At 28.7% G+C, this 14,990-nt stretch overlaps 1 long non-coding RNA gene across 1 annotated transcript; it reads right to left on the bottom strand.

The window, feature by feature from the left end:
- Positions 1–11,884: 11,884 nt before the first annotated feature.
- On the bottom strand, positions 11,885–13,301 carry LOC140840509 (uncharacterized). The gene is made up of 4 exons (XR_012120009.1): positions 13,171–13,301; positions 12,975–13,096; positions 12,285–12,896; positions 11,885–12,200 (listed from the first exon to the last, which is right to left on the bottom strand). It is a non-coding gene; the product is annotated as an uncharacterized lncRNA (long non-coding RNA).
- Positions 13,302–14,990: the final 1,689 nt, after the last annotated feature.

The raw sequence follows: 14,990 nt of genomic DNA, 5'->3' as shown, positions 1-14,990 counted from the left end.
TGTTTTTATGTGCAAAAAATTAAATATTTTATAGCTCAAAAAAAAAAATTCCTATTATTTATTGGTTTTTGCATAAAATTAAAACAATCCGTTGTTAAAATATTTTGTATCGTTTATTTTGAAACGAAATCGTTTTCAATTTTGGAGTTTAAGCAACATGACAAAATCTTTTAATCATAATTTTATCCACAACACTAATTAATTATCCATAACAAAAGTAGTCAAATTTATGATAATAGAACTTTGAAAAAGTAATCGAGTCTTCAATAATATCACTACAATAATAGTTAAATCTTGACGTTGCCGTATTGAAATTGAGTAGGTCTCTCGTGAGACGGTCTCATAAATCTTTATCTGTGAGACGGATCAACATTACTGATATTCACAATAAAAAGTAACTCTTATCATAAAAGTAATATTTTTTAATAATGATTCAAATAATATATATGTCTCACAAAATAAGATTCGTGAGATCGTCTCACATAAGTTTTTTTCATTAAATTTCATTAATTATGGACCATTTAGATTATAAAAGTTTAATAAATTGAGGTCGTTAGAATAATTTTTGGATTTATTTTATCATAATATCTCATAACTTGTTTATACACCGTCCATGGATTGCAAACCAATTATATAATTATATTATCACTAAAACTTATACAAAGTTGTCTCACGAGTCACGAGTAAATTTTGTGAGACATAACTATTACTCGATCTAATCTATAAAAAAATATTATTTTCATGTCAAAAATATTTATTTTCAGACTAAACGTAAATAGAGTTGATTTATTTCACATATATAACAAGACAGACTACGAAAAACTTAGTATTAAATTTTTATTATATTTTGGATAAGATTTGATTAATTTATTGCATTTATAATATCGCGAGCAATAAAAGCGCATTTTCTGGAAACAATTAATTCAGCGATGCATGATGTTTCCCTATTTTGCCGTCAGAATAATTGATCCATAGAAGGACCATCCAGTGGTGGACCCAGAAATAAATTATATTTCTTTTTTGGAAAAAAAAAGTTGAAGATATATAGTTCCTATATTATTTTGTTCGAGGTTTGGAGTGGATAAATGCGAGTCGAGTCGAGTCAATATTTTTAAAAATTAAGTTCGAACTCAAGCTTAAATTAGTATATTCAAGATTGAGTTTAGAGCTCAATATGTAAATATTATTTGATATAAAATTTTTAGCACATTATTTGTTTGATTTTTATGACATAAAAAAGAGTGGGTCTCATGTGAGACCGTCTCACGGATCTTAATCTGTGAGACGGGTCAACCCTACTCATATTCACAATAAAAAGTAATACTCTTAGCATAAAAAATAATATTTTTTCATGGATAACCCAAATAAGATATCCGTCTCACAAATACGACCCGTGAGACTGTCTCACACAAGTTTTTGCATATAAAAAATTGGAAAGATTACAATTTTCGTGCATTATCTTTGTAATTTTAGTTTTGTATGGTTTCAAAATAAGGAATTGATAATGTATTTTTCAATTTTGATAAGTTTAATGGAAATTCCTGATATGAAATACGACATATACACCACATCAATTTCATGTTAGAAAAATCAGAATTGCGAAAACGAATATACAAAATCAAATGTAATTTTCCCGAATTTTTAGTTATATCCAAATTTTTATTTTGGATTATGCACTCTTTCACTTATGACATAATTCAATTTAGTGATAATGACATCAATCTCTCTCTATATTTATCATAATTACAAAAAATGGAACTCTATGTAAATATTACATATAATTTCTATTAGGTTTGTGAAAAATTATCACATAGATCCAATGACTTCTAAAATTACAAATACCCCTCAGGCTTTTATTTATCTTATATTTTACATTTCATGTATATATTTATACAATTTTGATATTTTATTTTTGGGTAATTATGACATATATCAAGGAAAATAGATTTAATTATTCCACTAACTTCCAATAAACACTTTAAAAAAGTCCATTAAAAAGTTTGAAAAAAAATAATCTCTTTATTTTTTTAATGAAAGTTTCGATTTCAAATATGAAAATATTAACGGGTTTTAACTTAAAATATTCAATATAGAAATTTTTTTTCCACAGCTTGCACGGATCATCTCGACTTTTATTTGCAGCTACTTCCCGATTCAACAAGTAAACCAATGTCTCTGAAAATTACAATTCAGACATCATGAGTTGTCATAAACTTCGCCTTAGTCACCTTTTCTTTTCAACACCAAATTATTGTAATATTTTTTATTGTTAAAACATATAAACAATATGTGTGTGCGCGCGCGTGTGATTTTTGGGCTATGATGTTAATTCAAATATATTTTTATTGAATGATATTAGTTGTATGGAATGATAAAATTTATTAGTATAGGTTGACGTTATTTTTATAGGATAATGATGTAACGATAGATCGTTTTAAATATTTTATTATTTCTTCTATAATATTTGATATCCTAGTTTTATATTTATTTTTCTTTATCATTCTCGACAATTTAATAAATATTCATAACTTATTCGAAATAATTCGAATTTGAGAAAATATAATTATAAGCGTTAATATAATATTTGGATAAAGTATGAATATTAATCCAATGCCGGAGATGAGATGAATTAAATAACCGACGATGTGAATGAAGATAAATATAATAAATGAAGACGAAAATTGAAGATATGAACTTCTACGTAAATTTTACTCATTGTTATCTTTAATTAATTGCTTCACAAGAAAAATCATTTGTGATTCATTATATGTCGTTTGATCAAATACCTAGGATCGAACTAACCAAATGATGCATTGGATTTTAAAATTTAAATACATATTTTATTATTTAATCACTTTTTAATAAACCAATAAAATTAATGGATGAATTAATAACTGGTCGGCCATTGATTAAAAAACGATAAGCAAAAACTTGTGTGACACGGTGTTATTGGTCGTATTTGTGAGACATATATCTTATTTGGGTCATCCATTAAAAAATATGAATTTTTATGCTAAGAGTATTACTTTTTATTGTAAATATGGGTAATGTTGACCCGTCTCACAGATTAAGATCCGTGAGACAGTCTTTACGTAAGGAATGAGTTTCATGTGAGACCGTTTCACGGGTCATAATCTGTGAGACGGGTCAACCCTACCCATATTCACAATAAAAAGTAATACTCTTAACATAAAAAGTAATACTTTTTCATATGTGACCCAAATAAGAGATCCGTCTCACAAATACGACCCGTGAGACCGTCTCACACAAGTTTTTGCCTTACGGGTAAGACCCACTCAAAAAGATATATATCTTTTATCTCATTAATTTTATAACATACATATCATAAGCAAATCAAGTACTTTAAAAAATTAAAATACGTTACATTACAACACATAATATTTATTAAAAAATCTTATGTGAGACGTTTGATATTTCAATTTAATGAGAGTAATTCTACCAAATTAATAAAAAATTATTATTTCTTATATCAAAAAAATAATTTTTCCATATAAATATGAACCGATACAATCCATCTCATATTTATAGATCAATGAGACAATCTCATAAGAGACATTCTCGATATTTATATACACAAAACTCTTATGATATTATTTCACAAGTCAATATTGTGAGACGAAACTCTCATTCAATTTAATACATAAAAAATATTAATTTTTATGTTAAATATTGATTGTCAATCTATCTAATATATGATATTGTCTGATTATATTGTATAACACACATACAATACGTCAGTCCACTAGTTTTCGTACCATTGTCATCATCAATAATTTATTTCCCGTCCCACGTAAATGGGATTCAATTATATGAGGGAAACATTTATTTTTGTTTCTTTTTCATTAAATTCTTGGCAAGCGTTAGGTTCCTTTTGTGGATTGAAACGAAATCGAATATATTAAAATATGCGCAAAAACGGAATTAGGTTCCACATTGCTGGGAGAGACTATATATATATATATATATATATATATATATATATATATATATATATATATATATATATATATATATATATGATGCGATTCGAGTAAAACGAAGGAGTCGGGTGGGGTGTTCCACTGAATCTGCTATCATTATAAGGAAGGAAATAAGAGCAATATGTATTCGAGCCAGAAGCTTCTTTCTCTGAAGAATTAGATGTCCTGCACTCAAGAAGATAACCACATGAATGGGCGTCGGAAATGTGTCCGGCATGGTCACTCCAATGCTTAAATCAGTTATGGATTCATGCAAAAAACCAATGTAACTAAGTGATGGTTATAATATTGGTGTAGGAGTTTTTTACAATAAATGAGTAGTAAATATGAGTATTCAATATCTGAATAGAGAAAATAAATGCAAGAAGGGAACATGATATTTATGGTAAATGAAGTAATGATGACCTCGTTCTGCGTGTTACCTACTAATTATAGCATGACGGCTAATCATATCTTATATTCTGACATGTCAAATCTCACATTAATCACGTCCACCCTACCTGATGTTGTCAACCACTTGAGTCAGTGTCAAAGACGGAACGACCGCCGACACCCTATTTTGCTAATACACTTGAATGTGGTGCTCATATCGAGGTGGTCTGGTAGAAAATTTCCCGGGAGCTTGCACGAGAGCCCGGTCATCCAATAATCAAGGGAGAAGTCGTCTCAGTCTTTCAACTGCTCGGCCTCTGGTGACCCTTCTAATAGATTTACCTTGATTTGAGCTATCCACTATATATCACGGGTCGTCCGTGACCTGGGCTTCTTTGTAGACATCACCAACCGTCTCGGATCATTCATGAACTGGACACAATCTATACCCCTGATGTGGGCACCATCAATGACCCAGAACATCCCGGGACATCATCAATCTATATAAAAACTCGATACATCTTCAATCATGCAATAAAATATGGAAAATTCAATGCTACATCAGATGAATTTCACACGACGACGGCATTTGAGTGGGTACCATGAAATGTGTGTCTAGATCCACGAGGTGAAATATTATTTTGATTTTCTGATAGCCGTTGATTATCTCCCTTATGTCCTCGTCATCGCACCGTTGAATGATTAAATTATAACCATTTTCTTTAGCATTAAATGGAGCATTCATTTTTAAATTTAAAAAATGGAAATTTGGAGCATTTACTAAGCCAGGCTGTATTGATCAACTGACAAGACAGAGAAATTACCTCCACAATATTTTTCAGAAATTTAGGTTTTTATTTAATTTTTCCTTTTTATTGTATTATTTCTGTGTCTTTTGCTTAAAGTCATAATTACTAATGTAATTCGACTTCTATTTTGATTTACATTTAAATATATTGTGTTAGATTATATATTAGATTATATATTTAATAATTTAAATATTATATCTTATATTTAAATATATCAACATTTTATTTATGTTTTGAGTTAGATGTTATATTACAAACTTTGGAAATAGTAATTGCAAAATTTCAAAAATTAAAATGTCAGTGTCATTTGTCAATATGAATATTTTTCATTTTCAATTTGTCACGTAGTTTATATATACATATATATATATATATATATATATATATATATATATATATACATATATATATATATATATATGTATATATATATATATATATATATATATATAATTTTGAAATGTAAATGTATAACTCATATACTTTTAAAAAAATACAGTAACACAAATTTAATGTTTCAATTGGTCTCGTAATATGATTCTTTTTTTAAGAACATGGTTATATTAAAATTTTTAATACATGAAATTATCAATATTTTATTAAAAATCATAGGTATTATTGAAAAAATAATACTTTCGGTTATGCTAATTTAACACGCTCACAGTTTCATGCTATACTAGAGAGACTAATATTTTCAATATATATATATATATATATATATATATATATATATATATATATATATATATATATATATATTAATTTTGATATGATGAGCATTTATCACGAGTATTTACATGAATATCGATGAAGTAAGGTTGTCTCATATATCTAATAGGTGGGCACGGTTCGGTCGACCGGGTAGTCGATCCAACGGCTCGGATTTTTTCGAGTCAATTTTTTTTTTTTTTTTACAAGGAGGTGGTCGCGGATCATTCATGTGGACTGATCCGGATTGTTCATTGTCCGTGTAGGCAGTGTGAAACAAACCGATGGACGCTGTCACCTTAGCCGATGTCATAGAGGTACTATTGGTCGATGATCACCAATCAAAACTAACAAATATAGTTACAAATATATATATACTTAAAAGGAATTACTCTAACCTAAAAAAAAAGTTACATTTTTACCTTAATTATCATTACCGTCAAATTTTCAGCGCCTCAAGAGGTATTCAAACTTTGGTTTAAATTGAAAAAAATTAAATCCAATTCGAAGAAACCAAAAATCAATTTTTTTAAATTCAAATATAAATATTTAAACCGAATTTTAATTGGTTCGGTTTCGAGTTATGTATCTCAAAACTGACCAACCCAAAAATCCATAAATTTAATTTTATTTATATGATATATCTTATGAAATGATATATAGTGAATTAAGAATCGTTTTTGTTGATTGTTATTAATTTAATTAAACGTGATAATAAAAAGTTTTACTAAAGAATAAATAAAAGATTATATTTTAATTACTAATTCAAATGATTGTCAAAGTCGAATCGAAATAATTGAACCGTTTTGGTATACAATCGAACTGAATCAAAGAAAAACGATCTGAATAACAAATTATATATTTTTAAAACGGAAATAACCGAAACAAGTTACATAAAATTAAAGCAACAACAAAATCAATTATATAATTTTTACATTAACATAATCGTTTTGGTTCGATTTGATTTGGACATTTTTTTATCTACATTTTGAACCAAACAATGTTTTTGGTTTAGCTAACTCTGAATCTGTGATCGACTAAAACCGATCCAAACCTATGGTTGGTTTCATCTGACTCCATTTATGTTTATATCTACGAGGTATAACGTCGATGCATCGATGAAAAAATAAATTAAAACACAACGGAAAAAAATATATTGCACAAAGATCAAATTTCGATCGATTGGAGAACCAAAATCTTATTCAGATCAACGAATACGACGGTTTTTAAAATGTTTCTAACTCAAACTTTTCTTGTTAAAATATCAAATATTTTGCACCACACCATATATCTTTATTGCAATTTAGTAGAAATCAATAAAATTATTTGGAATAAGTCTCTTGTGAGACGGTCTCACGAATCTTTATCTCTGAGACAGGTCAACACTACCGATCGATATTCACACTAAAAAGTAATATTCTTAACATAAAAAGTAATATTTTTTCATGGATAACTCAAATAAAAGACTCGTCTCACAAAATAAAACCTATAAAAAAATCTCACATAAGTTTTTGTCACTTATTTGACGGTGAGTTTTATAATTGTACATAGGCATTTACTTTCATGTACAATTGGATCACATGGCTGTCAATTCTTCATGGTGGCCTTTGCCCAAATGTGTTGCTTATTAGGAGGGCAATATTTTTATTTTCTCACATGGCCTTAAATTCACTTCTTTTATTTTCATTTTAAAATTAATTTTATTTTTGACTTTTCTATTTATTGGCAATTAGGTCAACACTTATATTCAGCATTTATTTTATTAAATTTATGTGATTAAAAATTATCCACGCTTAAGCGAAAGACAAAACCAATATGTCGGTTTGGATTGATTTTCAATGGAGTAGGTCTTTTGTGGAACGGTCTCACGAATATTTATCTATGAAACAGGTCAACCCTACCGATATTCACAATAAAAAGTAATATACTTACCATAAAAAGTAATATAACATGTGAGATCGTTTCATACAAGTTTTTGTTTTTTTCCTGGATCGGTTTTAAAATCAACTAAACTGAAAAAAATGGGTTTGATTCGAAGTTTCGATTAAAAAAAATCCAAAACGATAAAACTGATTTTTAAATATTCAAATAATATAACACCTGGTTAAAAACTTAATTTATTATAATTTCTTGAATTTTATTTTATTTATTTCTTAAATATATTTATTTCTATTTTACTATTTTTCTAAATATGTTTAATATAGGTGATTTCGGGGCTTTTTCACCGTTTCCAACAAATTTATTAAAATCTTAATAATATAACGTAAAAAAATTATTTAACAAACTAAGGTGTCACGCCTCTCGAAGAGGCGTGACTTGCCTTTAATTTTTTTATATATAAAGCAAGTCACGCCATCTTATATGGCGTGACTTGCTTAATAATATTGTTTTTTAAGTAAATCACGCTTATCGAACTGGCGTGATTTTTTTTTAATTTAAATATTTGCTGGACCCTGGTGGCAGAAGATGGTGGTGGAAGTCTGTCATCTGAAACAACAACGATCCAATTCAGTAATAATGCATGTTTCTTTCTTCTTCTTTTTTTTGACAAAGAAGACGTTAAAAAAATTTATGATTAAAAATCATGTATCAAAGTGATTTGATGTATCACTGACGAAGACTAACATGCCATGTTTGATACGAAAATTTGCTTATATATCATTTGCCTTCGTTTCAAATGCAGTATTCTTGTGCTTGATTTAAATGTATCGTTATTGGTCATTCCTTGTGGATTTTCGTTCGATGTTCGACTAAGACATTGTATTTCAGCACATGAGGTTTGTATGCTTTAAATGAAGTTTTTCATTCGACGTTTGATTAAAACCATTAATTTATTTATTTGTGATTATATATTTGCAGATAAAATTTTGATTTGGACTTCTATTTGAGGTAAACATTGATATAAATTAATTTACTTGAGTATTCGAGTATAAATTATGAATTTATCATAATCTTACGTTTCGAGTTTATGATTAAAATGCTTAATTATGTTTCTTTGTATTATCAGTTATTCTTATTATTTTATATTATGCAAATGATAATAACAATACTTTTTCTTCAATGTTTTATATTGATAGTATTTAAAAAAATTAGTATAACGATTAATTTATTTTACACAAATAATATAAATGTTTTTATTATAAATACGATTAATAATGTTTTTAATTACTTAAATATAAATAAATATTAAAATTAAATTTCATTTCTTATTATTTTAATTGACATACGTAGGGTCAAAATTTTTTATTATAAAAATTATTATTTATAATATTATTGACTTATAAAGTACAACTAAGAAATAGATTTTTTTTGTATTTTAGAATAATAATCAACTTTTTTTAGAAAATAATAATAATACTTTTATTTATAATTATTATTGATGTTGTTGTTTTATAAAGGTAGCATATAAAAAATTAAGTATTAAAGTTATTTTATTTTACACAAGTAATATAAAATTTATTAGTATAAATATTATATTTTTGTTCTTAACGTAATAAACATAAAATCAGTTGTATAATTAATTTATTTAATTATTATTTTATTCCACGTGTGTATTTGTGAAAACTTATTATATTATTATTAATAACTTGTAAGATATAAATAAGAAATACGATTTTTTATTTTAGAATAAAAATAAAACTTACAATTGTAATTCTGATGGTTTTTGTTTTATTTAGGTATGTTATAAAGAAAAATATTACAGTTGATTGAGTAAAAATAAGTAAGTATTACACAAATAATATAAAATCAATTATTATAAATTTTTTTGTTATTAATTTATTAAATTAAAATAAGTAGTATGATTTTATTATTAACTTAATTCGTATTTAGTAGGACCTATCATTATTTTACATAACTAATATAAAATTTATTATTTCTAAAAACTGTATTAAAAAAATATACATATAAATGATTTTACTATTATTTTTTTTCCTATTTAGTATGAAATTTATTATCATAATTATTTTTATTATTACTTACTTACTAAATAAAAAATATTATTATTATTGATAGTAGTAGTTTAGTAAAACAAATTTAGCATTATCATCATTATTATTATAATTAATCTTAATAAAAATGAAAGCATATGTAAATTAATTTTATAGTGTATTAATTTGTTATATTTCACATTTTGTTATTCAATTGAAATTTTAAAAAATTTATTATCACCATTTTATTTTGTGTGACCTATTGAATTTTTTTTATAGAAATAGACAGTGTGCCGATGCTTTTATTCGTAGGTGGTAATATTATTATAGGACATCACACCGTAAAATATAGTATCACTGCATTGAGGGCAACACGAATACCAAGATCTATTAATTTGCATGAGTTGAAAGAAATAGTATACCATCTAACAAATATTGAAAGTTCAAAATATAATTTAAAATTGTCAACAAAATATTCCTACATGGATAAGTCACATTGCGTAGAAGTGCATTTGACATCAATGATGACAATAATTTACAGTTTATGCTGGATTCTATTAACGAAATGCGGTGTATTGAATTGTATATCGAAAAGGATTTGATTGAGCATAATGTAGATGTTCCTGAATCATACATTCCATGTATAACTGAAGGGTTCAATTCGATGGGATTTCATGATGAAGCTGGTACTTCCGCTGCTGTTTTTTTCGAACCAATAGATGAAAATTGATTTAATTCGCATGATTGGACTGGGGGATGGGATCGAATATTACTGACACCGTAGAAGAAAATGTTAGTTGGCCGATTTCCGCACCAGGATGGGATTCTGGTGCAAGAGGATGGTACTCAGTTCATACAAATCATGTAGGTTTGGATTGTTCACTGAGTGAACATCGTACTGGATCGGGTTATGGACTGACACCTGTCGTACATGATGAACAAACATCACGTGAGTTGTCATTAGATGTTCACCTTCACGCCACTGAAATATTTACTGAACCTGATACAACTACAAGTGAAACAGATGAAGATGAGCATGAAGACGAAAATGCCACATTTGCTGATATTGGTCCATCTCATACCGACACCAGTGATCATATGCATGCATATCCTTTTGAAGGCATTTCAAATCTTGAACACCGACCCGATTCATTACCATTTTCTGTCCCGTCTGTCGGTCAATATTTATGTGACGTACCTCAATTCTTTAGTACAATATATGATGAACAACGCCCTGATTCTGTTCGAATTCCATCTGCATCGAATTTGATTTATTACAACGCAGATAGAGGAGAACTTTTCACGAACATGGTTTTTAAATATAAAAAGCATTTAATAGCAGCAGTTAAGGACTTTTCAGTTAGAATTGCTCGACGTGAGTATCAAGTTGTAGAGAGTACAAAGACTTTGTAGAAAGTTAGTTGTAAAAATAAACATTCAAATATCAACTGTAGGTGGGGTCTTCGTGCATCGTTAAAATCAAAATTGAGGTATTTCAAGATCACGAAATATGGTGGTCCACATAATGTATGTCTAGCTAGGTGAGGTTAGACCACCATAACTTGGACAAAAATATGATTGCAAAAACACTTGTCGGTATTGTTCGGTGTGATCCTTCGTATGAGATTAAATATGTTATCCAGCTTGTGAAAGATCGATATAATTATCAAATCTCATATGGTAAGGCATGGTACAGTTTAAAACGGGCGGTGGAAAATGTATATGGTACATGGGAGAGTTCAGTACGTCTTTTTCCAAGGTACATGGGTGCCCTTGTTAAGTACAATCCAGGCACTATTGTAGAGTGAAACCATTTACCGAGACAAAATTCTCAATTGAAGGTGTTAAACTACGTGTTTTGAGCCTTCCGACCATGTATAGATGGGTTCGCACATTGTCGAAAAATAATTAGTGTTGATGGTACTCATTTATACACGAAGTATAAGCACAAGATGTTTATAGCTGTGGGTTTAGATGGACACAACCAAATCTTACCCTTAGCATTTGCCATAGTTGATGAGGAAACATACGACTCCTGGAAGTGGTTTTTGGAACTTAAACAAAGTAGTTAGATAATAAAAACATGTACCATGTGAGCTGTGAGGCCAGGATTGAGTCGTCGGAGATTGTGTACTCATGCTTTGTCGCCAGTCAGGGGTCGAGAATGATGGTTCATCGGCTACATCATCATCTCTCAGTCGTCGCCTTCTGTTTGAAGACCTAGCATGATGATGTTGTTGCTCGGGTGTTCTAAAGGACATTTCATACAGTAAATCACAGGTCTGGATAGTTTTTTTAACAACTTTAGCTAATGCTTCACGCGATTGATCATCAACAGAGAGTCCTCCAAACAAATTCTTCAAATTTGATGTTTCATCTCTCTATTTTAAAATGAAACACATGCATATTAAATTGTAATAGAATAATGCAAAGTGTTGAAAATAAATTGTTTAACAAACACTTACCACAATACGTCTGAAATATGCATCTCCGGGCTGATAACCGTAATCGATTTGTTGAGGCTCTATAGGAGATATGAAACGTCGAGTTATAGAATCATACAATGTCTCATAATCATATATCATGCTATAATTTTCAACCAAATCACTCTCAACAATCATATTATGACGATTTTCCCAAGCATCCACCATCAGTCTATGATGTTTGACCAATCGTAATTTTTGCGTCCTCGTCTCGAGCATTCATGTAAATGATCTCCATCAAGTGCTGATATTGGAATGTTTTGTGACATTCCAAATTGCCGAAGAACTCGATTTGGGCGATGCATCTCCACAATGTGAAAACATATCAATGGGCACGTACTTCGCCAGAGAGTAGGATGTCTACATTCTAAGGACAATGACAAAACATCCACAGCTTCGAGGTCGTAAACAAGCCATTTGAACTATAAATAATGAAAAAACGAATCATGTACCCATGCGATAATATATGACATATATGAAATTTATATTTAATGAAATGTAAACACCTGACAATCTCTCATCTTGTCAAGTACATCACGAATGATTCTCACAGAATGTGTAGGTGTATGTGTCCACGTGAATACATTTTTCCATCTGTATGCACATTAAATTCGTAATACTATAAAATAAAGATGATGTTATCAATTTTATATCATATGTTGTATTTATTACCTTGCTCCGTATGGTGGAATTGGAATAATATTATCACCGTTGTTTTCATTTTTAGGTCGAGCGATGAGGTTGTATCATAAACGGTCAGGACATAGATGAATCATTCTTGACCATGCCCAAATCTACAAAACAATTGAGTTTAATAAATGTGTATAGAAATGAGTATAAACTGAAATAAAAATTGTAATAAATATACCTGCAATATGTATAAAGGGCCTGCGATTTCTTGTTTTCCTGACCCAGAGACGGAACACAATTCGTGATATAAATATGCAAGTACAACACTTGCCCAATTATAACTACGAACCTTATGTATATCTTGCAGAAAATGCAAGTACAACAGTTTGACCGCAACCTTCAGAATCAGGTAACATACAACCACTGATAACAAACATCGCAACACATCGGGAGTATTGTGCCACTTCTATGTCTGTACTGTTTGGATCTGAAGTCTGTCTGAAGTGGCATAAAACCTAACCAATCATAACAATTAACATGCCATACAGTAAACTTGCAAGATACATCAGTCCCGATGATAGGATCACCATCAACATTCAGCCCCCAAATTAACGCAACATCTTGTAGCGTGATTGTGGCATCGCCAACTCGCAGGTGAAAAGTATGAGTTTCTCGGCACCATCGTTCCACAAGAGCGGTTATCAAATGATTATCATAAACATAATCACCACATAAGAAGTTGCCGTAAAAGCCTATTTCGTTTAGACATGATCGGACACGATGGTGTAGTATACCACTTTTCCAAAATTCCCAAATTAAATTATCTTATCGACGCACTCTTAGGGTGTGATCCAAGTTGTTAGGCGTAATAAAATTAGATATGTTTTTTGCTGATAAAGAACAGTAAGATCAACAGGTCCAGCATGTAACGACATCTTACAATCAATAATAAGAATAATATATTATTATTATTATTATTATTATTATTATTATTATTATATTGTATAAACAAAACAAATACAATATCAATTATAAAAAAATAAAAAATAAAAAATTAACTACAAGTAAAAAATAATAATTACACTAAAAAAAATATTTTTACAATCTATGAGTTTTGAAAATACGAAGTTATTTTAATAATAAAATTTTAAATACACATATTTAAATTTTCAAATCTTTCTTAAAGAATTAATTGAATCTAATATTAGTTTAGTTAATAATAACGATTGAAAAATATATTTTACTAAAATATTTAAGTATTTATTTAATAAAAAAATACATTGAACCATGTCATCTAGAGATGTTCAAAAATAGCAGTCCAAACCGCAAACCCAAATCGCATGGTTAGGTTCGGTTTTCTGACAATCACGATATGGATGGTTTTAAACTCGGCCGAATCGTAAGTATTGGTTTTGTTCAAGGTTTAGATAAAAAAAAAATATGAGTAGATTTCATGTGAGACGGTCTCACAAATCTTTATCTGTGAGACGGGTCAACCCTACTGATATTCACAATAAAAAACAATACTCTTAACATAAAAAGTAATATTTTTTCATGGATGACCCAAATAAAGTATCTGTATCACAAAATACGACCCGTGATACCGTCTCAGACAAGTTTTTGCCAAAAAATATACAAAACAAACCGGTTATATAATATTACAAAGAGTGGGTCTCATGTGAGACCGTCTCACGAATCTTAATCTGTGAGACGGATCTACCCTACCGATATTCACAATAAAAAGTAATACTCTTAGCATAAAAAATAATACTTTTTCATAGATGACCCAAATAAGAGATCCGTCTCACAAATACGACCCATAAGATCGTCTCACACAGGTTTTTACCTATTACAAATTGTGGGATAAAGTTTGTTAATTTTGTGTGATTTCTTTTGGATATATGAATATTTAATTTGATTTTAAGTTTTTTTTTTCTTTATTAGTTAACTTAGTAACACTTCAATTAAATTGAAAATTTATTTATTACATATTTAGTCCAAATAAACATGATTACAATCCTAAAATTTTAGGTTTTTCTTTATCAGTTACAAAAGTTT

This window comes from Primulina eburnea, chromosome 9, assembly GCF_022965805.1.
Source record: "Primulina eburnea isolate SZY01 chromosome 9, ASM2296580v1, whole genome shotgun sequence".
In the NCBI taxonomy this organism is placed as follows: domain Eukaryota; kingdom Viridiplantae; phylum Streptophyta; class Magnoliopsida; order Lamiales; family Gesneriaceae; genus Primulina; species Primulina eburnea.
The sequence above is the reverse complement of the archived record's forward strand: the minus strand, read 5'-3'. Positions and strand labels throughout refer to the sequence as shown.